This window comes from Numida meleagris, chromosome 6 (genome assembly GCF_002078875.1).
Source record: "Numida meleagris isolate 19003 breed g44 Domestic line chromosome 6, NumMel1.0, whole genome shotgun sequence".
In the NCBI taxonomy this organism is placed as follows: domain Eukaryota; kingdom Metazoa; phylum Chordata; class Aves; order Galliformes; family Numididae; genus Numida; species Numida meleagris.
Window position 1 is genome coordinate 11193140 of NC_034414.1, and position 23984 is coordinate 11217123.

At 36.5% G+C, this 23984-nt stretch overlaps 1 long non-coding RNA gene across 4 annotated transcripts in view; it reads left to right on the top strand.

Moving 5' to 3' along the window:
• The window catches only part of LOC110401034, a 363261-nt gene that overhangs the window by 321542 nt on the left and 17735 nt on the right, over positions 1-23984 (top strand). Inside the window, exons 6-7 of one of the 4 annotated variants that reach the window (XR_002440212.1) lie at positions 12241-12337; positions 14168-15356. The exons of 1 other annotated variant lie outside the window; for it this stretch is intronic. This is a non-coding gene — a long non-coding RNA (uncharacterized LOC110401034). Of the gene's footprint in view, positions 1-12240; positions 12422-14167; positions 15357-23497; positions 23618-23984 lie in introns of those variants that run through there. 2 more of the 4 variants (XR_002440210.1, XR_002440211.1) reach the window with 2 other exon arrangements.

A 23984-nucleotide genomic window follows, 5' to 3' on the forward strand; every position in this document is an offset into this window, starting at 1 on the left:
AATACAGTGCCCACGTGATCACCACATTTTCAGCCACTTCCGGATCAGCCTTTCTCTGATCCTATTACCTGAGCTAGCCAGCACAGGAATCCCTTAACAAACATAAGGAGGTATTTCCCTGCAGTTATAAGTCCTAAATATCTACTGATAGTTGCAAGTTTGTGTTGAGCCATCTGACTGTGTGACAGCACCATTGAATGTTTATGAATAGCCCAATGCCTGTGAAAATTAATCTAGTGTGTATAAGCGTTATACAATAAACTGTTTCAGAACAAAAAAAATGTACTTCATCGGCTCCATTAAAGATGAAAAGAAGTGATGTCAATGCAATAAGCACTCTTATTCTATCTACATTCAGGAAAACAATACCAAGCAATGTCACATAACAAAATAACACATGAGCAAGAAAGCCAGCTGCAGATTTCTGACTAAACTGTAAAAGTCTCTATAATGCAGGCCCCTTTTAAAAACAGTAATTAATTAAAAAAAAAAAATAAGAGCCAAGCATCCAGGAGGGTATCTGTTGGATAGAAAACTCTCTCTGTTTACTGCTGGTTCTCTAAAGAAGACAAGTAGGGAAATCATATAAATGTATCTGAACTCTGGAGGATGTTGAACCAACAGTAGATATTGGAAAGACTTTAAAAAGAAGTTACAGTATTTCTTAAACAAAGCAACTTCAAAAGCCTTGAACCTAGAAAATCTCTTGTGTAACAACAGAGAGGAATAATGCAGATTCACATTTCATAACTTAACCTAAAATAATTTGACTTATTTTTCCTCAATCATTGCACCAAATAGGATGCAAGAAATAAGCAAGAGGACTGTGGAAATGTCTCTGGTTCATCTGTTTACATCATTTCTATAGCAAAATTAGAGAACAGGTAGTAATCAGGAGACTTAATATCTAATTCAACACAGTATCCTCAGGACATGTGGCTATATATGTAATGCAGCTCTCCACCTGACTACAGGAAATCGCCCCAGTCACCCCAGCCACTTCACAGAATCATGTCAGAGTATCACAGAATGGCTTGTTCATATTTGCTTGGTAGGATGAACATTCCAGCAGACTAGTCAAAGAACAGGAACATTCACCTATTTACTGAATTTGGTGTTTGATACATTAATGCTAGAAGCAATGAAAGCCTTCAAGGTACTCTTAGACTTACATGTAATGCTGCATTCAGCAGAGTCTTATTGACATTAGTATCTTGAGCCTCAGATTTTTTCATCCAGTTGGAAAACAGTATTGCAATGTCTATCGCATTTTGATACTCAAAACAAGTCAAAAATCAATTTGTACAGTCTAGATATTTGCAATGAGAAACCATAGACCAAGAAATTACTTTCCAAATAATTTCTAGTTGTTAAGAAAACGCTACTTTGCAGTAAGAAGAGGGGTGGGAACTTGTAAAGTACTAGCTATAGTCCATTCTCCCAGCTTTGCATCCATATCACAAATATCCTCGATTTCTAAATTTAAACAATGTGGATGTGGTATTACCTCACTGACTGCCATTTGAAATGTCTTCCATCACACCAAAGGTGAAAGTAGTCGTATGTATTTTCATACATTCTATTCGTAGTCAAAGTATCTTGGGAAGGCATTAAGTAGAGTGCTTTCTTACAGTATTGTAGCACTTACTAAGGGAGGCCAAAAGAAAGGAAAAAACAAGCCTCTGGGAGTTGGCAGAGAATTCACTGGGACAGGTAAAAGCTTAGAAGATTTTGCAAGAGTAAAGGCCATAGACTACGAGAAACTTTTTTTTTGGTTTGTAAGTAGCATTTTAAATAGGAATTTCAGACAAGAAATTAAAATTTAAACAATGTAAGTGCCTCAGAGAACCAGGCTCTAAAGCAGTCCCTTAATGGGACTCTGACACAGCCTTTATTTTTTAATGTGAAGAAGGGAAAGGATTTGTCATTAAACTTTAAAAATAATCAAAATAAAAATCCTTTTTGTATTTACGGGCTGGCACTGTTACAAAGAACGATTGTGTTCACTTAGTGCGTGTCCATTGGTAAGGAGAAGTTCCTTACGTCTAACAGGGAATAGAGATCCAAATTTAAGTTTGTCTTGGCTGTCCTAGGGTCTATATATTTTTTCAATCAATCATGCTGAACTTCTGCATGAATTAGCTCCTCTTAACAATAACACCTTAACACAGTTTCTTGGTAAGCTGTTAAGATCTCCCAGCTTTCAGAACGTGAAATAAGAAGTAGCATGCAAGGCATCTATACTAAACGGATGTGATTTAGAAGACCATCGCTTGCTGTCTTTCCAATGATTTGCACTGAGAAATACAATAAACACATTAGTATCTACAATAAACACATTAGCATCAATCCTAAACGTTTTTATGCTAGGCAGTTGCACAATTTAACACAAACCTAGAGAAGATATAAAATTATCATCTTCCTGTTCTGTTATCCAAACATCAAACCTTTCTATTCTGCAGAAGGTTATTCAAATAAAGGACTACATTAACCATCCTTTAGTCTATGTCTTTTCAGTAAGCTGGTCATTGTAAACAGCAGAAACATGTAGAATACAAACAGGAGACACTGCAGTTACAGCACTGAGGAAACATGCCAGCCTGTAGGAGGAACCCTTGGCACCAGAGGCCCTGAATTTCATCAAATCTGTTAATACAGTAGGGTAGCTCTTAAATTGAGCCTTTAGGCCCTGTTACTACCTACCCTCTGTGCCAGCATTGAAAAGTAAATGAAAATAAGTATAAAACCAATGTTCCTTGATCTACACAAGGTTAAATATATGCTGATGAGCACCAGTATTTCCAACAACAAAATTATGCCTTTCTACTCGTCACTAGTGGACCTTGTTCTCACAATTTTGCAACTTACTTTGGTAATGAAAGTCATTTTAAAGTTGAATCTGCAAGTGAATATACTGTGGTGTACACAGTGCATAGTTCCCATAAATTTAGCACACAGGAATTTATTTCAGCAGCTACAGCTTTCAGTAGTTCATCAGTTTTGTTTTGCATGAATGTAATTTACCTTTCAGCCACCAAAGGCTTACAGTACAGGTCTTGTATTGAAACAAAACTAGTACTGTAACAGCACTCACATAGTGCTCCTGAAGAGGGGAAAAAAAAAAAAAAACACCTCATATTTATTCCAAAGTTTTCCAAGCAGTTAAACTCAAATGCAGATGTATATCTCTGTACATTTTTAGAGCAGCATTAACACAAAGCTAGTAAAATTACAGTTTCAATAATGCAGCTGTAATTATTTATATAATACAATGATGCATAGTATCCTTTATTTCCTCTTAAGGAAAAAAAACAACACTGGAAAAGGAAAGGCTATTGAAATTCTATCATATTGTATAGTCATAGGTCTAAGAGAAATCCTGTGGTCTAAAGTGAAATAAATCATTGAGTTTCAGAGACAGTCTTATCCACTGGAAATAGCCACAAATGAAGGGAAAGACAGAAAGACATTTCAGTTCCTGAAAGAGCGGAGATTTGTGTTGATGCTTGGCTTTATCAACTTCCAGGAAGAAGGACCCATTTAATCCCTGGAAACTTTACCTTACTTAGAGAATTTGGCCCAGTTTCTCCTATGCGTGTTAGCTTATTTTATAAAATATGGGCTAGGCTCATTTTCCTTGAAGTCACTGGGATTTTTGGCATTGATTTCAAGATGAACAGCCAGTGGGTCCAGAGTAGGGAGGATAATGAAAAAGGCATACTACCTCTTACCCACAGTACAGATCAGATCAAATGCTGTGAGCTTCAGGGGGTGCACTTCCTGATGTTCTCTTCATGCCTTAGATATTGCTTTTCACAATCACCAAATTCTTCTATAGTCAATTTTACACCTACGTTTGCTGTCAAGAATTCAGTAAATCAAGTGACTTTTTATGGCATTTTACAAGAAAGAAAACTATTCAGGTAAACTGACAAGTCCAAATAGGAAAACGAGTCTCCAACTAAAGCGTATGTTATGAATCATGGCCTACTACCCCTGCTGGGATTGACAGAGATCTCCAACCCCAAATGAATTCAAACCAGTTCACAGGGATTCTTAAAGTTTTGCTAAAAAGGGAAGCCAAAATGATGACAGCTTTATTAGAGCATATAACTCAAAATAAGCACCAATGCATTTTAAAACACTTCAAGGGCATCTTTCAATATGAATTTAATTCCTTTTAAGATACTGCTCAACTTCCTAAATAATAATATTTCTTTATAAAATGTAGTAAGCACTTATATTTGCATCAGAATGAGATATTTTGTTAGCTGGGCTAAAAATTATCTCTTTTAAGTATTCCAGCAATACATGCCAAGTTTCAACAGCTTTTTGTCCATTCAGCACTGCTATGAGCCTTGATACTCCAGTGTTCGGGATCATCGAAGAGGCTACATAACTGTGACACATTGTGTTACAACACCTTTCTATAAAACAAATACAGCTAAATACACTTCTGATTCTTAGAATGTACCAGGTCCCATTTATCAATACTGTGGACTTTTGCCTCAGCAATCTTCTACAACTGTAAAGAGTGCACGTCTGAGATATTTCTTCAGAGATGTATGATCTACTTTATTTTAATGGTGCATATGCACATACAAATTAAAAAATCTTTTGATCTCCTACTGTCAATCTCAAATATTTGGTAACGCACTAACAAGCATTTTTGTTGCTGCAGAAGGAGTTCCAAGTCAATGCTGTATGAACCACTCCAGACAAATGCTTACTGCATAACTATCTGCTTCAATCAATCAGTGAGCTTCCATCACCATTCATTTTCTCAGCTTATTAAGCAAATTTGCTTATTAAGCAAATGTAATCATAGAATCATGGGGTTGGAAGAGACCCCCAAGGATCATCAAGTTCCAACCCCCCTGCTACAGGCAGGGCCACCAACCTCCAGATCTAGCACTGGACCAGGATGCCCAGGGCCCCATCCAAACTTGCCTTGAACACCTCCAGGGACAGAACATCCACAGCCTCTCTGGGCAGCCTGTTCCAGCACCTCACCACTCTGTCTGTAAAGAACTTCCCCCTGACATCCAATCTAAACCTTCCCTCCTTGAGCTTAAAACCATGGGAGAGTTGCGTAACAGATTAAAATGTTTAAAGCAAACAAGGTAAGTTAAAGAATGAAATCATATGAAATATACTTTACTGTTACAATGATATAACAAGTAAATACATGGCTTCATCATGGAAATACAACATTATCTGTTCTCCTAAATATACAGAATAAATCGCATTTTAAAATCTGCATGTATTGCATGCTAGTAAGGAGGAGTTTTCCTTACAAATTGCTTGGTTTAGATTGTTACAATTCATTAAAGAGTATTACCGGAATGAAAAGAAATACATCTCTTATTGACCATGAAAGACAGCATCTTAACTAGGTTATTCTGTCAAACATTCCCGCAGATATCATGGACAATTTTAACCCCATAACGGGACAAAAGCCTTTTCAGAAAATACAGTACTTGATATGATGCAAAACAGAGTTCCAGGTTAAACCAGAACAGGTTCATTGGGACAGGGGACATAGTTCACTGCCTCCATCACACAAGTTTTTTGATTCTGGAGATATTCCTCCTCCCCTGTCCTTTACCACTCTTTCTTTTCATATCTTCATCTGCCTTCCAGAAACTTGAAGTTTACTGCAAGTAACATTCAAGCCTGATCCAGCATTATCTTTCAAGCAAACATCTTGCTGCAGATATACGTAGCAGCTTAATTTATTTCTGTATGAAACCACACCTTGCAAAATAGCAACATTCTAATACTATGTGCAACGTTGTAAGATTATTGCATGTTTTGTTCTTTGATTTTTTTTTTTTTTTAATGCTTGAATGTTAGGAACAGCAGCTGAGAGGAGCTGTACTTACATTTGCTTTTCATATCCTTTAAACCCTCCTTGTCTTGTCCTTGTGATAACTAGTGCCACATCAACCTCTTAACTATCTTTACAACCAAGGTTTCTCATCAAGCAATATTGTTTGAAGAACTGAGGTCAGACTGGCAGTTGCTGACCTCCTCATTCACATAATAAATCTTGATTATTCTAGGGTTGCAGTTCACGTGTATAATCTGATTGTGAATACTCAGTAAAGTATGTAACATCTAGCACAATATTTTGCTAACTGTATCAAAATGAAATAAATCATAAGTTTAGGAGGTGTGGAAAGAAAAAAAAAAAGCCAGTAACAGACAAGCAAAAGCAACATGGAGATGACAGCTGCAGAGCTATCAAAACACGTTCACTATTATGCCTTTAAAACAATTTAAAAGAATTATTATTTTTCCTCAGCAATTTTCTGTAGTAAAATACATGTTACAGATTCCCCAAAACAGAATTCTTCAGATGAGATTGTTACATTTCATGTTCAATGAAAATATTCACTCTAGATACAAAAACCATATCCTGTAGTAGTAGGAACCACCTACAAAATTATCAGTTGATACAAAGAGGAGGAATTTGTATTCACAGAAACAAAGACTACGGAGAGAACACCGTGCCCACTCTCTTGTCATTCCCCTGGACTACTGATACTATTGCTAGATTTTCGCTAGTTTTAAAACAAATTTCATGTCCCTCTTCATCTGCTGCAAAAGTCTTAACAGTTGCCTTGTATGAGAGATATAGGCAAAGTGCTTCTGAACTTCAGGAGCTCTCACCTATAACAGTATCTTAATCCAGTAAATATGAATTTGCCTGTACAAATTATTCTGAATCTGCTCTAGTTTGTACCACAGAACAAACTCTCATCAATAGCCTAGAAGCAAAAAAAAAAAAAAGAAAAAAAGAAAAAAAGAAAAAAAACACAAACACGACATCCTCCTGTTTTTGCATCTTCATTTTTGATAGAATTGAACTAGTCTTAAATATCAAGCATTCTATCAAGCAGAAACCTCATGTATGGTTAGAGCTGGTCAAGAAGGTTTCAACAAAATGTTTTTCTAATTAGAAACTTTTGAAGAAAAAATATTCACTTGAAAAATTAATGCTTTTTTAATAAATACTGATCTGATTGGATACTTTTACAACTTTAAATAAGAAGAACATTTTCATCTGCAAATTTATCTTTCCTCTAAAACATTCAAGTCTCATCCAACCCATTCATCACAAATTTTATCTGTTCAAGAATAATGCAAAACAGTTTTTCTTCATTTCTATCAAAATTTTGCATAACGGGGAAAAAAAAAAAAAAAAGATGCTTCAACTTTGGCAGAAACTTTTTTTTATTTTCTTCATAGATATCTACATATTCCAGACAGTAAACGTTAGCAATTCAGTTTTCTATAACCAAATTAAAAAGTGCTGGTGAATGCATAGTTTACTGGGTTTGTTAAACATCTTTGTAAATGGCTCATCTCTATCTGTACAGCCTTCTATGATCAGCGTAATCCTATTTCTCTTGAAATTCAGAAAAAAATTAATTATCTGCTTGAGGTCATCTCACCTCTCTTTTTTCTTTTTTTCCCCCACTGTTAATGTAGTCTGAGATCTTACATATCAGCTCTGTTTAATTAAGGCACAAGCAGAGCATGTACTGAGAAAGGGATGTATTGTGAAAATAAAAATGTATCTCTGAGAATACTTTCTAGGAAATCAGAGAGAAGAAATTACAGGAAAATCCAAGCAGTTTTGTACACAGTACAAAGAAGGTGACCTTAATGGTGAATTAGCATGCATTCTAAATTTAGATCTACCACCTAACTAGGAGAGTTATCAGGATTCAGAACTAGAATCAAGAATAATCTTTATATCAAACAAATAACCTAAAAACAAACATTTCAATTGGTAATTCTGATATTCTAAACTCCGGTTTCAAAAATCCAACAAGGATTTGGAGAAGTCCAAAAATCCAATTTTGCCAAAAACTATTCAAAGCAGTAGGTGACACGGGTTACAACCAGAACATTAGTCAACAGTGCCACTGTTGGGGATTTAAAATAAAAAAGCATCATCAGAAAGTAATATAAGAGTTTCTACACTTTGTAACGCGGTTTTGTCAGAGCTGGAATACAATGGATGGACAAAGACATCACATTTGAATAGAAAGTGGTCTGTGTTGGCTCAGTGGAGAACAAAAGTGATCTGGAAAACACAATCTCTGAAAAAATACTTAAAGACCTAGGATTATTTAGTTTACACAAAAGAAGAGTGAGAGGAAGCATGAAGGCGATATTAATATTTATGTATATCTCCATATCTATATATAAAAAGATAGCTTCAAAGCAGAGAGGAATAATTTGTTTCCCTTGCTCACTATAGATATGACAAAAATGACAAGCTTCAATTGCATTGAGGGAGATTTAGATCGGGCATTAGGGAAGACTATCTTCCACTAGCGAGCGTAGGCTAGTACCTGAATAACTAAGGAACTCTGCCGAATTCCCAAGCTTGCTGGGTTTCTAAGCAAGCAGTTCAGGTGTAATCAATCCAACCTTACTCTATCTGTCAGGTAGCCGACAGTAAATGACATATTTCAAGGCCCTTCTGATGCTACTTTTAATGAGTATTAATGGCTGCAACCTCCCTGGTATTCAAGAGAGGGTCATTTCACATCCACTAGCAGCACTGTAATTAACAACAGAAAGCAAAGCAACGGTGAGTGAGGCTCAGTGTGATATTAGAAATAGCTTGAAGTAAGCAGCATGTTATTTCAGGCCTCATATCCACTGCCCCACATTTAGCTGCAAGTACTCAGCTAAAAATCCCCACACCTCATATCTGGAAAGACGTGAGCTCTTTTTTGGTTCTACTTGTGATTAAGAACAACTTCCAGAGGATTAAGCTCTTGCACTGAAGCTTTGCTTATTACTGTTTGGTCCAGTGGTAATTTTTGAGGTCTCTTCATGGCTGGGTTAGCTTTTCAGAGGAATCTCTGTGTATGAGTCTTGCGCACGTACATAAGGAATTGACATTCTAATTGCAATATGTAATTTGCATGCTACTTTTTCAGTGAAGCCTCACAGCTTTCTTTTAAGACTACAGCTTTGTGATTGCATGGTTTTTTATTCTTTCTGGATTTAACAGGCATGAAGGTAAATTTCAGATTTCAAAAAGGTAAGAGAACTTGAATCATCATTACTGACAAGACTGATTTTTGATACTTGGAAAATGCTTTTAAAATAAACTTCAGGATTTGCTTCATTGTCTCCTATGAAATGTTTAAGAAAAATCAGAACTGCATCTAGAATACACTTTTCACTAACAGAATTTAAGAGTAACCTTGATTGTTTCCTCCTTTTTGTTCCGATCCTGAATCCGTGTAAGTAGTGCTTAGACCAGGGCACGAAATGGTGCCAATTTCATCGTGTCTTTCGTGAAATTATCCTGACCTCACCAATTAAAGAATACAATAATGTTTATTATTTACTATTGTCATAGTTTGTGTTTTACTCTTTCAACGTGACACAACAAGCAACAGAATTGTACGTTACCTCACACAAACCCAATTCTTAAGGGCCGTGTGCACTTATAATGATTGCCTTAACGGATTTTTATTTCACGCTTATAAAAGATTACCTTGGCTTTTAAAACTTAATGCCACCATACAAGGTTATTTATTTTCATTCCTACTTAAAATTAAATTATATTTGTGTATGCAAATGCACTATGTAGGAGGGTTTAAAAAACTGGCAAGTAAATCCTCGTGCACTCAGAGGTGGAAATTATTATCCATTTATATATAGTGATTAACAGTTAAAATGCACTCTCTGCTGTTCCCTGTGTCTCAGGAAGAACAGAAGCTTTTGTCTTCCTGAAATAAAAAGCCACATCTCTTTTTATAGTAAATGCCTTCAAAAGGGGGCACATCACTGTCATGGCAAAAAGCCAGAGAAATTTAAAATACACTCATCACATACTAAAGAGTTACATTTATGCCTTGCTTATGAGACACTAACACAAATATGGGTCAAAACTATGAAATTATAGTTTCCTGATATACATCAGCTTGCATAGGGCACAGCAGATAGGGTACGTATAAGCTTTCAATATCACCTCAAAAAGTCTGAGAGTTGAAAAAGAACGCGGTGAGCCTGCCCAAGAGCAGTGATATGCCTTAATGAGATGGCACAGCATCTCTTGTTTTACGTAGAGAGAATGTTTTTCAGTTGGCCAATATAAAAAAGCAAACAAATAATAATAAAACTCCAAGAATAAAAAGAAAAACATAACCAGCTCATTTTGGAAGCACTGAATCATCCACAAGGAAAACAAATCCAGTCACAAATACAAATGAACCATCAGACAACATTAGAATATATCCATTTGCCCAACTGATGAGGATCTCTTATTTCAAGCAAGGAAAAGAAGATGGGTTTGATTACATTTGCTTTTTAAAGAAATCATTTTGTCTTTTTTCTCTCTTAAATTAATTTAATCTTCACACTTCTCCTGGGGCCCCTGGGCTCCTGTCCAGGCCAAGATACTTCACAATTGACTTTGATTTTCTGAAGTAAGTGCTCTGTTGCTTTCAGAGCAGTTAGAGGAGGGGTCAGGAGTGAGGTGGCACAGTATGGCCTCACTCTGGCTCCTGCCTCCCTGACATTGTACACGCTAATGCAATGTGAAGTAGCACGTCTAAATAGCCTGTCAAACTTTTTTGATGTTAGCAAACCCACAGATGGGATTCATTTCCACACTGTTCAAAAAACGTAAACGATACAAGGACATTAAAGAGCATTAAACTACTTGATGACATTTTGGTCACATTAATGAAAAGTGACATTTATAAACTACTACAAAAAGACGGTGGGGGGAGAGAATGGAAAGAGAAAGGAAAGGAGAAGTAAGGAAGGGAAAAGGAATTAAAATCAATCAAAAAAACTCCCAAAGGGACCTGGACAGTCTCTGGACATCATCAAATAAATTATGGCCTTAAAATGAAATAAACCCCAGAGTGAACTTTTCCCTACACGTGTGCACGTGTGCCTGTGCTAATGCTTGGCTGAAAAAACCCACTGCATCCAAGGATCCCTTACAGGGAAGTATAACTGCGTGCTTAAGGCTACATTTGCATCTGTTCACTCACAGAGGATAGCACCTTCCCACTTACAGCATCCCGTTGATGACAGTGATTAAAATGTTGCTGAATATAAGAAAGGGTATCAAAATCCAACCTCACCAGCTTAGTTTTACTCAGTTGAGGCCTTATTTGGTATTCAGTGATATATGTGAAATTATCTCCCACAGCATCAAGGGACTCTAGCACACATGTCAAGTGCGCGAAAGCGGGTAACAAGAAGACCTTTGGCTACAGAAAGTTCTGAGATCCAGTCCTGTCAGTTCTACAACCTGTTATACACTCAACTGAAGTTTGGGACCCACCTGGGTGTAAGGGTTAGGCAGTTGCTGGTTCATCGGCTAAAGCAGCAGAGGCTGTGGAGCTGGCTGTGCCAGGATGCCAGCTTTGCTGGGAAGAAGAGCAGACAGGAGACATACAGCTCTGACTGCACCACTGCCACTAGCAGCCGCAGCATATATTTTTTCCAGCATTCGTGGTTACATTAATTGTTAATGACAAAGGCAACCTTCACTCACTCTGTGTGGTTTCCTGCCCATATTTGGATCCTTTACAAGGCCCCCCCCCCCACCACGTTTTTTTCTTCCTCTCCTCCCCCTACCATCATCCCTTCCCTTTCTCCGGTAGGAAATGCAACCCGAGATGTGCAAAAAAACAGTGTGCATATTGTCATTTAATTGGCCCCTTGCTCAGGCGCATCGGGCCTCAGCGCGTGTGCTGTAGGGTGTCTGCTCCACAACAGGAAAGAATAAACCCAGACTCAAATCATAGGAAATTCATCAAATATGCTTCTTAGAGTTCTGTCTTTCAAGGTCTGTTTCCCTGCCATATGATCTCTATAAACCAAATTACTGCTGGCCTGAGTACAAGACTGGAGGCGCCTGGGGCTAACATATAATGAATGCCAAATGCATGTGACAATAGACTGATCATGGAGAAGAATCGAAAAATTTTTAAGTAGTTCTTCTATTTCATTTATAAAAAGCAAACTGACTACAGTTAATGTATTTAAAAGGAGCCAATCATTTCCCTGCAGTTCCAGACCTGCACAACAATCCCTTTATATTAAACCCATTAAACAGCTAGGACACAAGATACATTGGAATAATGCTGAACGAAGCACCAAATAGAAAATAAATTAAAAATACCATATTTTAGGTAGGGATTAATATATGCTTTATTGAATTAGTCCTATTTTTCCTTTTAGGAGCCTTTGTGCATAAAGATTTTGCCCTTCGCTGACAATGCAACAAAAGGGTAAACTTCTGCTGGAATGTATCTGCCAGAACTAAGATTCTAAGAAAGTAAGAAAGCTGCTTAATGGCTATACTGATAAGATTGATGGTTTTTATTAATTTGTGCAATAAAGTGTGAAAGAGAAAATTTTATCCCTATGTTTCCAATTACTTTGAATAACCTAGCAAGTTCAAGTGTTGCTACTGCAGGATCACAGGAAGCGTGAAATCTCCAGAAGAAAAAAATATTACATTCGTTACTACAGACAGAGGGTAATTAATACTGCTTTTTAGGTTTTAGAAAATACTGCACTTAGAACAGCAAGTCAACTAACAGACCGTCTATAACCTATAAATGCTTCCATATTCACAGACATCAGCAATCCTGGAGTTACAAAAAAGTAATAATACACACATAGTAATGGATCACAGTTTGTCCTTTGGGGAGTATATTTTTTAGAAGGGCTAAGGCAGCAATAATAGCTCCTCTAAAAACTCTAAATGCTATAATTGTTTTCTATGAATTACAGTGCTTGTATTAATTAATGATTAATGTTTTGTATATGTAAGTATTTGATGGATACAGCCAAAGAAAAAAGAAATACTCTGTCTTTTAAGTTGACATTTAAAAAAAAATGTTGCTGTTTGAAGGTTTGGATCTGGTTAAATACACGATTACTTTAACCACATTTCAATGAGGAACATGAAATACGGCCCATGAGGTCATGCAATTCAGCAAAACATGCTTTTCCTTTTTTTTTTTTCACTAGTTAAATAGAAACAAAAGCAAAATTGCCAGAATACCTCTTTAGTCATATTTTAATCAAAGTGCTTAAAAAAACTGCCTGAAGCTATTAAGTTGTACTCCTATGGCACTCTGTTGAAAGAATCTAAAGCAGCACTGACCTGCGCACTCCTAGAGCTCCTTGTGAAAGCAGTAGCTGTGTTGGACATGCCGGGAACACACAGAGACACTTAGGTCTCACTCTGTATTGAGGAGAGTGCACTGAGTGAGAAGGAGACAAGAGAAAAGGGAAAGAGAAGAGCTTACACGAACAGGACTGAATTTTGGAAATCTCATCTCTCTTAGGCAGAGCAGAGCAGCATTCTCTTTCTTAGGTAGTGGGTGTAACTACATTGCTGTAGAGAGCAGGTTCCGTTCTGTCACTGTAAATAAACTGCAAAAGGCTCTACTGACATCAGTCATTTAACTGATATGAAACCATCAGCAGTGACAGAGATCAGCGTTAGAGCACCTATTCTGTCTCTGCTTGCTTTGGAGTGTGCAAGCAAAGAAAATGCTTCTTCAAATAAAACCTTGAAGTAAAATCCACCAAACTGTGTTGCCTCTATTTTCAAGTTAGAAACAAGTGTATAATTATTTTCATTTTAGTTTCAGTTATGTATACGTATTGTGAAAATTTGATAATCTGGTCAGAAACACAGGGACTGGCAAGATATTAGCTTGGACGGAAGTATTTGTCAAACACTTGTTTCTGATTTCATTATGCAGACTGCCATAACATACATATACACAAACAATTAGTCATTCTAGACTATAGTAACAGCCATCATATGAAACATTCTTCATATTTCCCCCAGACATTTATATACAAACAGGAATATTGATAGGCTACTTACTAAACAATACAAAATAAGTCACAGAGTGAATATAAAGTTACGTTTTTTAAATCCAACAAGAGTGCACACTGCTGTTGAAGAAATGTTGCACTCATAAAATTCCTACCATTATTTTAAAACATCTTTGTTTTGTTCTTACAGAAATTGCAGTCTACATGTATTCATTATCTTATAGAAGTTAAAATTTGTACCAAAATTATCATATTCATAATTTCATATACCTTCATGTCAATAAACATCCTATTTGTTCAAATTTAGGACAAGTCAGAAGAACAGAATTTTTCTCTCCTGGATGCTGCTTGAATGAATTCAGGACCACTATTTGCCCTCCATCATGTCATCTGCCCTAAGCAGCCACACTCACTCCTTGTCTAGTATTTACTGCCAGAGAGGTCCAGGATATTTAAACTATTCTGGGCCAACAGTTTGAATCTCACAACAGTGTATGGCACCACATCGTGAATTTGGAACCTCAGAGATATTTAAAGCAGGTATTCAAACATTTTGTGTGGCAGATTGCTGCATTTGAGATACAAGATTGCATAAAGCATTACTGGATCTAAACAGAGAATTGGACAGCCATTAAGTTGTACCAACAACTATACAGTAGAAATAATCCAGTAGAAATGTCTATCATTACTTGGCTTCTTCAGGCTAGGTCATTCTTTTCTATTTCTAGATATCCCCTTGGCAAATTCAATTTGTAATCAGCAGTAAAAATAATCTAGAATGATCTAGATGATCTCAAATATACCTGGTTTCTTTCTACAGGAATGCATATGCATTGTATATGTTGTAAACATACAAATTGCATACATATATTATTTATACATTCATAAATATATATATGCACTGTACCTTTGTAAACATAATAATCAGAAGTACAGAAATTCATATTTTTGTTGTATTCTATACTACGTATCTGTTAAAAATGTTAAAAAGGAGTGAAAATGTAAGACCTCAAAGATACGGAGGTCAACCTGAAAGTAATGCCTCCTATATATTTCCATGGAAACTACAACTGATACAAAGAGTACAATAACTCTATTAGTTAGAGAAAATTCTCAGCTATAAAACACTTTTTTTTCAGCATAGTCACTACCATGAGCTATGCATATTCACCAGCAATAAACAACAGCCTTCATGCCACACTCATAAAAATCTACACCAGTGGAGGTGACCCCCTGTCGCTGTTGCCACTGCTGAAATGCACCACCCATCACCTCACTGTACTTCCATCCACTGTTTGGTCTCCATTAACGTTCAGCAAACATCAGTGACTGTCAGTGGGTGCCACTTTTTCCTAATGGATAAATTAAATTACATACCTTTGCTTCATCCGCACTTCCATGTCAGATGTCATTTTGTCAGACTGCCCCTCTGCTGCCATCGGTCACACAGCAACAAAATGCAATGGAATACTGGCGGGAAGGTTCAACCTCTGCTGCCATACCACCAACGTCCACCTCTGATTGTTGTGAGCCAACATAATAAAATAGGAGGCATTACTTTGGGAACAGTCCTTGTATAAATTAAACAAGAATATATGTATAAATGCATGAACTTGATTCGGCTTCCTTACTTAAAACTTATCAATTTTCTACAAGTTTCTAAATCTAAGAATACAAAGAACTACTGGTGTATCAAACATTCAGAATTTCCTTCTCCTTGTTCAGTGTACTGCTTCTGACTTCACTTACAGAGTGCTGTCCAAGCCTAGCTTTGAAAACTGAATTATTAATTCCTCTGTGGACTTTTGGTATCATTCAAGTATTCTAGAGTTTCATATTACTACATATCCATGAGATGAGAGGACGTTAACAGCTCCTACAGATGGGAATAGCACAGAAATTAAAGACACCTACCTTCTTTCAGTTCTAAATCTCAGGTTCAAAGTACCTGTTTTAGACTATTTAGATAATATCTATCACTCAAACAGTGACAACTTACACGTACTTCAGCAAATGAAAACACTGTATCTCAAGCTAGAATCCAAAAAAAGGAAGACAGACAAAGAAATAACTTCTTAAAAGCATAGCTTTATGAATAACCAATAAAAATGCTATGGCGAAGGACAACAATTCTGTGCCATAACCAAGAAAACATGCCTTTATCCTTCTTGAATTCCTTTAGAGAATGTGCTCAATACCTTAAAGTGTCACATCTGAAATACAAGGTAAGAAGTCTAAATATTAAAACGCATAAATTTTGTTGTATTAACAGAATTTACACCACTAGCACTTTGTTTTTGTTTGGTTGTTTTGTGAAAAATAATTAAGTGGTCATTTACTGCTGTACAGAATAAAAAATGGGCACGTCTGTGAGAACATAGCAGCAGCACCTGAAATTAGGCAACTGCTTTTAATAAGAAAGTTCAAAAAACCACAAGCTAGGTACTTAAAAAAAGACCTCAGCAACTGAAGATCAATCCCTCAGCCAAATGCCTTATCAATAGTCATCTAATCCTGGAAGGCTTCATTGAGCTTCTCATTGCTTTACTTGAGATTCCTCAAAATACAGTTTATGCCTACATTTCCAATAGCTTGCAGAAGGATTTGTAAAGCAGCAATAACACAGGGACAACAGTCTCATTTCTACTACTATTCTTTTCCTGAAAATACATGTGCAAAGTAGTTATAGGAATAAAGACTTGCAGTAGTAGAATTTTAACGGCCAAATGCTGGTTGGGACCCAACTGCAATATATAATGTCTGAAGACACTGTGCAAGGAAAGTCCACTATGAATGAATTGAACTGGCAAATCAAAGCGAAAGATAGCAAGGAAGCCAGAAGAACAGTGAACAAACGAACCTGAGTAAGCTGTAAATCAGATGACTGTCAGTTCTGGGAGCAAGCTCTAGGTCTCCTGAATCCTTATCAGCTACTGCTGATGACATCCTCCACATACTAGATTTTTGGGCAAAGTGAAGCGAGAGGTCCTTAAAAAAGGACCCATGGGAATAAAGTTGGGATAAAGTTCTGTATGAATTCAGTCAGCCTTGCACATTGTTCCTCTGTATGAAATATTATTTTCAAGTAGCAAAAGTTACTGAGAGATGCTTGACTTGTTCAAATATAGAAATAATCTTCTCACAAGAATCACAACTGTACCTATTTTTTCAATAGAAAACAAGCAAATTTAATGCCTGCTTGTAAAGGGCTGCAATAGTAATTAGTTAGTCTCAGCCCTGATAGTATAACAATTTTATCATTGCTAATATTAATTAAATTTTTTTTAAATATTGAGTGATTCTTGTTAAATATTAGCTTTTAGCAAAGTTATTAGAATATTGCGAGAACAGCTATCACACATTAAGATTTTAACTGCAACCATTAAAATGATTACTATTGTATAGGCATATTCTTGTAGCCTGTGTCCCATAGATAATTTAGAAAGAAAAAACGAATCTTGCCTACAGTTCAAGGAGTATGAAAATTAAAGTTACATGCATACAAAAATTTAAATGAACTAACAAATACTTAGAGAACAAAAAAACATTAGCTGAAGATGTGTGCTTCTTGTTTACGCATGCTTTTCAAAGAAAGTTTTCCCTAAAAGAAATGTAGCACTGTCCAATGCTCAGTCACTGTGTTTCTGGGGATACGTCTTGGCTGCACTCTTATCCAGAATTTAGGTTGCTACTGAAAGTGGAAACAGCTCTCTCTTGAGGCAGTTATGATTTAAATCTCCACACCCTATGTTTTGCCTTCTTTTTTTCCTCTTACTGAGTGCACCTGGTATCCTTCAACTTCTTGCTACGCATTCTGAGCATAAATATAAATAGACAGAAACACAATGTTGAAACTTCAAGACAAGTGCATGAAAACCAACTTTTAAAGGCAAAATAACACAGAAAAAGCTATCAGAAAGAAACTCAAACAAATTATGAATGCAAACATCCAAAAAAAATCCCCAGTCATCAGATGAACAGAAATGAGAGCACATAGATTTGCCAGTTCATATTATGATGTGCCTAAGAACTACAAATAGAATTTCATTATGTACTACTGAATGTTCAGTGCTTTCAAGGTACCTCACTGGAGGTCCATTCGCATTCTTACAATATAATGTTAGTTAGAATTTCTCAGGAAGAAAAAATCTCTTTTTAATTTGATACACTGCTTTTAGCATCCACTTTTATTTATTTTCATCTTTTTCCATCTTTTCATCAGTTACCTTTAAAAAGCACTCAGGAGGAATTGCTGCTCTTATTCATCATGTATTCTTCAAAGCATGTACTAAATACTCCTGGTGAAAGCTTGTCAGGCACCCTCACCCCTCCCCCACCTCCAGTTTCCTCCCTGTTGAACTCAGTGGGAGTTTTGTTACTGAATTCAGAGAATTCATTCCTTCTCATTAAAAGGTATTCAGACACCACAGGCTTTTGTTTGGCAAGATCTAGTTTCCATTTAATCCAAACTATCAGAGCTTAGGGAACAGGCAAGATCAACTCCCTAGTGAATTTTGAGACAAATCTGTGTACCTTTCAGTCAGCTACAGAAGAATCATGCTCACAAAACTCTCTGGTATTCTTAAAAGTATTTCTTCTTTAGATTTTAAGCCATGAACTAAGATAATGGAACAAATTCCATTTCCAGTGACCTTAACATTAATTTGAAGGGCCTACATTCATACTAACGAAAAGTAAGGAGTTTGTCTTTACTTTCCTCTTTGTGACAGAGATAATTATACAGACTAAAAAACTGGAAAGTAAAATTTGCTAGACTCATCTATAACTGACCACCCTAATTCCTCAAGTAACTTTTACCTACAAGTAAATATCACTTTTCTAGAAAACATACTTCAAAGTACATTAGTTGGTCTTTAAGAAGAATACACATCAACATCTATAGACACTGCATTCAACTGTTTTGCAAGTGTAGTCTTCCAGTGCTTCGCTCTTCACATGAAGAAAGTAATTGTACAATTGTCACATTTTCCTCGTTTTGATCTTGAGAATCTTAGCCATAAAGATCAGTCATCAAAGCCTGTTAAGTCAGTAAGACAAACTAGCTGTTTTATACAGAGGGTGAATCAGTTAGTGATTTCATAGACACTTCACTTCCAGAAGTGTCGTGTATGCAAGTGGGTGAGGCCACACACATGGTCCACTGTTGTGGTCTGGTTGCTCAGTTGGAAAAAGCAGTATAAAGTCAGCTTTTTGGCTTCTGTCAGTACATCCAGATGATTTCAATTTGTTAGGATTCCACTAGAGTGGTCAGCATTACTTTGACAAAGCTGTGCCAACAGACAGCTCTGGAGCCTTAAGAATTTAAGTACACACTGGGACCAGGCAGAGGTACCGAGCTTTCTGCTTTACAATCCATTACCCATATGGCTTCTTAACTTTGGGTCATTAGGTAGCTCCTAAATATGCAGGTGTTTATTATGTGGCTTACACAAAATAAACACTCAGCTCGAGTTTCTACCAATGGAGTAAGGAGAGATTATGACAATAGCTGTAACTTAAGGAATCATACATTTAAGCCATTTAAGTACAGTTCAGACTTCTGAAACTTACAGCTACTCATTAGAGTGAACTTGTCCATAGCAATCAAGTCAGTAAGTGCCAAAAAATTAACACTACAGATGTTATGCTTATTTCTAAGTAGTTTAATTTGTATATGCTGGGTAGCATTCCACAGAGGTTATTCTCTTTTTCAACATGTATTTGGCAGCCCTACTTACAATCATGGTAAGTCCTTGGGATCATACAAGATTATCTGTTGATCACAAAAAGATTTGAGCATTCAAAAGGTGCTCCTTGAATCTTTTGATGGAGTTTTACTATTCAGTAAAAGAGAGGAAACAGTCTTGGAACTTCTGATGTTCCTGGTGTTCAGCAAGTTAACCATGAGTCCAACCTCATATTGGCAAGAATTTCGTGTTCTCAGAGTTTCCATCTACTGGTTTCTAGTTCGTTAGAGAGATGCTGTGTGGAGAACAAATGGGTTCTCTTTTTAAACATTCAGACTGTAGCAGAGGTTGTTAAATCATCAGAGGAACTGAGTGTTTTAAAAGTATTTGGGACTAAGACCACAGTGTATGATATATAAGAAACATTTCTTAGCTAAGTACTGTATGTACTTGGAAAAGCAAACAACATTGCTGATGCCACTGATTAACTCATTACCTGCAACAAAATTTCCAGTTTTGGAAACAGCCCACAAGAAACAGTCTACTATTCAGAACTGACAGCAAATACCTTTCCTTTTACTTTCTCATCTTGACCTTTTACCTTCAACAAAACATGTAAAAGATGACCTATGGAAAGTGACATGTTTCTACAACAAAGCCTAGTTACAAGGTGAGTGCCTGGACTGAGACAAAGAGCATTTCATGGCACTCAATTTCCAACAGTCAGGAAAAAAACTCATCAACCAACAGTGACCAAACTGGTAGGCATACACATTCTTTCCCAATTTTCACTAAATTACAGACTTCCCGAGCCAACTACAAAACTTAGGTTTACAGAACTGCTAAAGGCTTGGAACATTTTACAGACGTAACACTGAATTTATACTCTACTCAAGTTAATAGATGTCTGACACACAATGTAAGTGAATTTTACTTCCCAGTAACAAGTTGATCTATTTAACAATAGGAAGGCAAGATTATATCAGTGTTTTGCGAGTCCATTTTGGAAGGTATGGACAGTAAGTAACTAAGGTTACTATGAAGAACTGACTATCACATGCAGCAGCAGAAAGGACTAAGCAGATCTAAAAGTCCAAATACTAGAACAGTTAAAGTTACTAGAGTAGCTGAAGTTTATTGAGATTTATGGACTCCATATTTCTGTGTGTATATTTCTTCCCAGAATTAACTGAGGAAGTCACTGATTTCAGGATCTGAAATTCTGGCACTGGTAGGAGGTATACATGGATACATGTACAAAACAATACAAACTTACAAATTTGTGTACAAACAAATACAAATTCACACCTTAAACAACTATGAGAAAATCAAAGGCTACCAAGTCAAAATATTCTCTTTCCAGTACTGCAAAAGCCCATGTAGCCCGTAGAAGCTGTGTACTTCCCCAGTAGATCAAAAATAAAAAAAGTCATCCTTCACATATACATGGAAACTAACAAATATACAGATTAAGTCATTCAAACATTCAGCAAGTTCTTCTCAGAGTTAAGAATGTAACATTCAGTGCCTAACAACTGCAATAAGCTACTACTAAGAGTTAAAACCCTAAGTGATTCACACAAGGCCATGAGTGCCTCTGTGTTCAACAGAAGGGCAAAGGTGCTTATCTTTTCTAAAGTCATTCAGAACTACTTATCTATGTTTACTGGGTCAAAAACATTCAGTAAATCTATGTATATATATTAGAAATCAGTTTATTTCAAACAAATGGACAAACTCAGCCTCTGTTTCATCAGCAAGGAAAGATTTTACTGCAAATGTTCTCATCTCACTGGAACTAAAGAGAAGTCAGCTGCATAGGAAAACATGCTTCAAGAAATATCATTTTGGAAAAACTTAAAATATCCCTACATCCTTTCCACCTTCTTATGCCTATTTAAACAAGCAGCAACAGACCAATTTTAAACTCTTAAAATATAAGTCTCAACAATGTAATTTCCATACTTAGCATGCAAGTAACCTCAGGCCAAGATTTAGTCTTTTGAATATTTGCTGCCTGTGTACCATACACATGTTACTATCAGGACTAACAACTAGTCACAGCAGGCATTTTTGTGTCTCAGTCTCCAAACGCGAGAAGTGAATGAGATACTTTTGTACGCACTAAAAAAGGCACAATGCCTACTAGTAGTACATCTTAGTTTAAGTAATTATCTTAAGCTTAGTTTAAGTAATGATCTAATTGCTTAGTTTAAGTAATGATCTAATTGCTAATACAGGCTATTCTCCCACCTCACAGACACGGGACTACGAGAAAGAACTGTAACTCAGCTAATAATACTTCAGCCAAGTATTTCTGATTTCAGCAGTCAGCCATTACAATAGTGGAATTCTCCACAATTTTGCTCACTAGCATCAGAAATTACTTTCTTAATGGTCCATCCAACAGTTCCAGTATTCATACTAACAGAATTAAGTTAGTTTTGGTTCCCATTCTGTATCGTTCTATTTAAAGGGGAAAGGAACATATCTTTAAAAGTATCTAGTCTTGATCTAACAGAATGCCTGGACTTTAAAGAGATTGTGAAAGTGCTAATCCAGAGTATCTTTAAGGATCTTACACTGTTGCATTCTGCAAATAACCTTCTACCTGTGACCTAAACAAAGAGAGGCTTTCTTCTTTTGCCTTCCACAGGATGGGGCCACAAATGCTGTTACCAGGATGTGAAGTGAGAACATATCAGGTAGAAGAATCTGAAAAAGCTACGCTCAGATGAACACAAGAGATTCTGAAACCATTACAGACAGAAAAATCTATCACTAAGATGCAAAATCATAAAAAAAAAAAACAATTAAGACAATTAATCTGTGATTTACATCCAATAGAAACAGATTTAATAACAGGATAAGAGATTACTGAAAGCACAGAGGAGCAACTGAATCCAAGCAGACCTTAAAAAGATTATCAGATGTTTAAAACTACAGCATTATCTAACAATTATAGAAGTGACCACTGCATAGCGAAATGCACACACTAACCTTCTTTTCAAATATTCTTTTTTTCCCCAAAATCCAACTTCACAGACGTTATTATCAATACTACATATTTGGATCTCATTGAAAAAATTCTGTGTGATTTCTTGCCGTATACAAATCATATGCCTTGAATAAGGATTAGCTGGATAACTCACAAGCCCCCTGGGGAAAATATGTTGTACAGACTACTCCTCATAAGTGGGGATTAATATCAAATCCCACAGGAAGTCATGCACTGCAGTGTTTGTTTTCATTTCATTTTATATTTACTGGCAGTTTATACTGTTCTTTCAGCTTGTGTTGAACACTGCAGCATGACAGAATTTTTCAGCACATCTAACGTTATGCCTCATGTTTTGGCCACCCGATAATATTTACTTGATACAATTGTTGTCCAGTGTGTCTTATAAAATTGCAGATAGCATAAATTCAATTTTACCACATGGAATGTCTCCCCTTACAGAATTTTTATGCTTAAAACGTCTTCAAACTTAATACTCTACTGATGCAGCAGCTGCTGCCACTGCTCACCATTAATCTCACCATTGATGTTCTCACCCTCAACTGGTCTTCATTCACTTTTTACTCTCGTTAAACCTGGATATTTTCCCTGTATCTGTACATTCCCTATCACTTTAGTTTACACCACTTCTGTTTCACTTTAACTGCTCATTCTATACCTTTCCCCACATTTTCAAATCTCAGTTCTTCCCTGTCCTCTCACCAAACTGTTCTTCGATATCAGAAAACAACGTCTCACTGAAAGATCACAAAACAGCATCCAGTACGTCCCAGCACTGACACTACAGAATCATTTTCCTCTTTAAAGGCTCCAGAATGGAAGAATTATTCGAGCAATTGAATCTGATATTCCACCATCAGCTAATTTTAGACAATTTGTATAAGTAAAAAACCCACAAACAAATCCAACAGCGAGTAGTTTTTATTAACAGGTTCCTCAGAACTCTTCCTTCAAAACATGACTGGATGTGAGCTGCAGCACCATGATCTAACATCAAAGTCAGCCCTGCTTGGACAGGAAAGGAAGACACGATGTGGACTAGATTATCTCAGTAAGTCCCTTCCAATTGAAATTTTCTGCGATTCTTTTCTTTAACTACAGCTGCCTAATACCTTAAATGGTATCTCTAATCAGGAATTTGTGACTACAGCCCATAGCGAGATATCATTTATTTACTAAATTCAGATAAGAAGAGCATGAGATAAGAACAGAGCTATGAACCAGAATGCTTATTACTGAGGTAAAAAGAAAAGTCAACTGTTGGACTGTAGACTTTCTCATAAAGTGGGAGGAAAAGAGAATAAGGCAGTCATACTCTGAGTACTGTTTTTGTTAATTCTGATTCAGAGGCTTTCTGAAAAGTAGCAGGAGGAACTGTTGAAAAAGAAGGTTTCATCCACTACTGAGAACCACAGAGA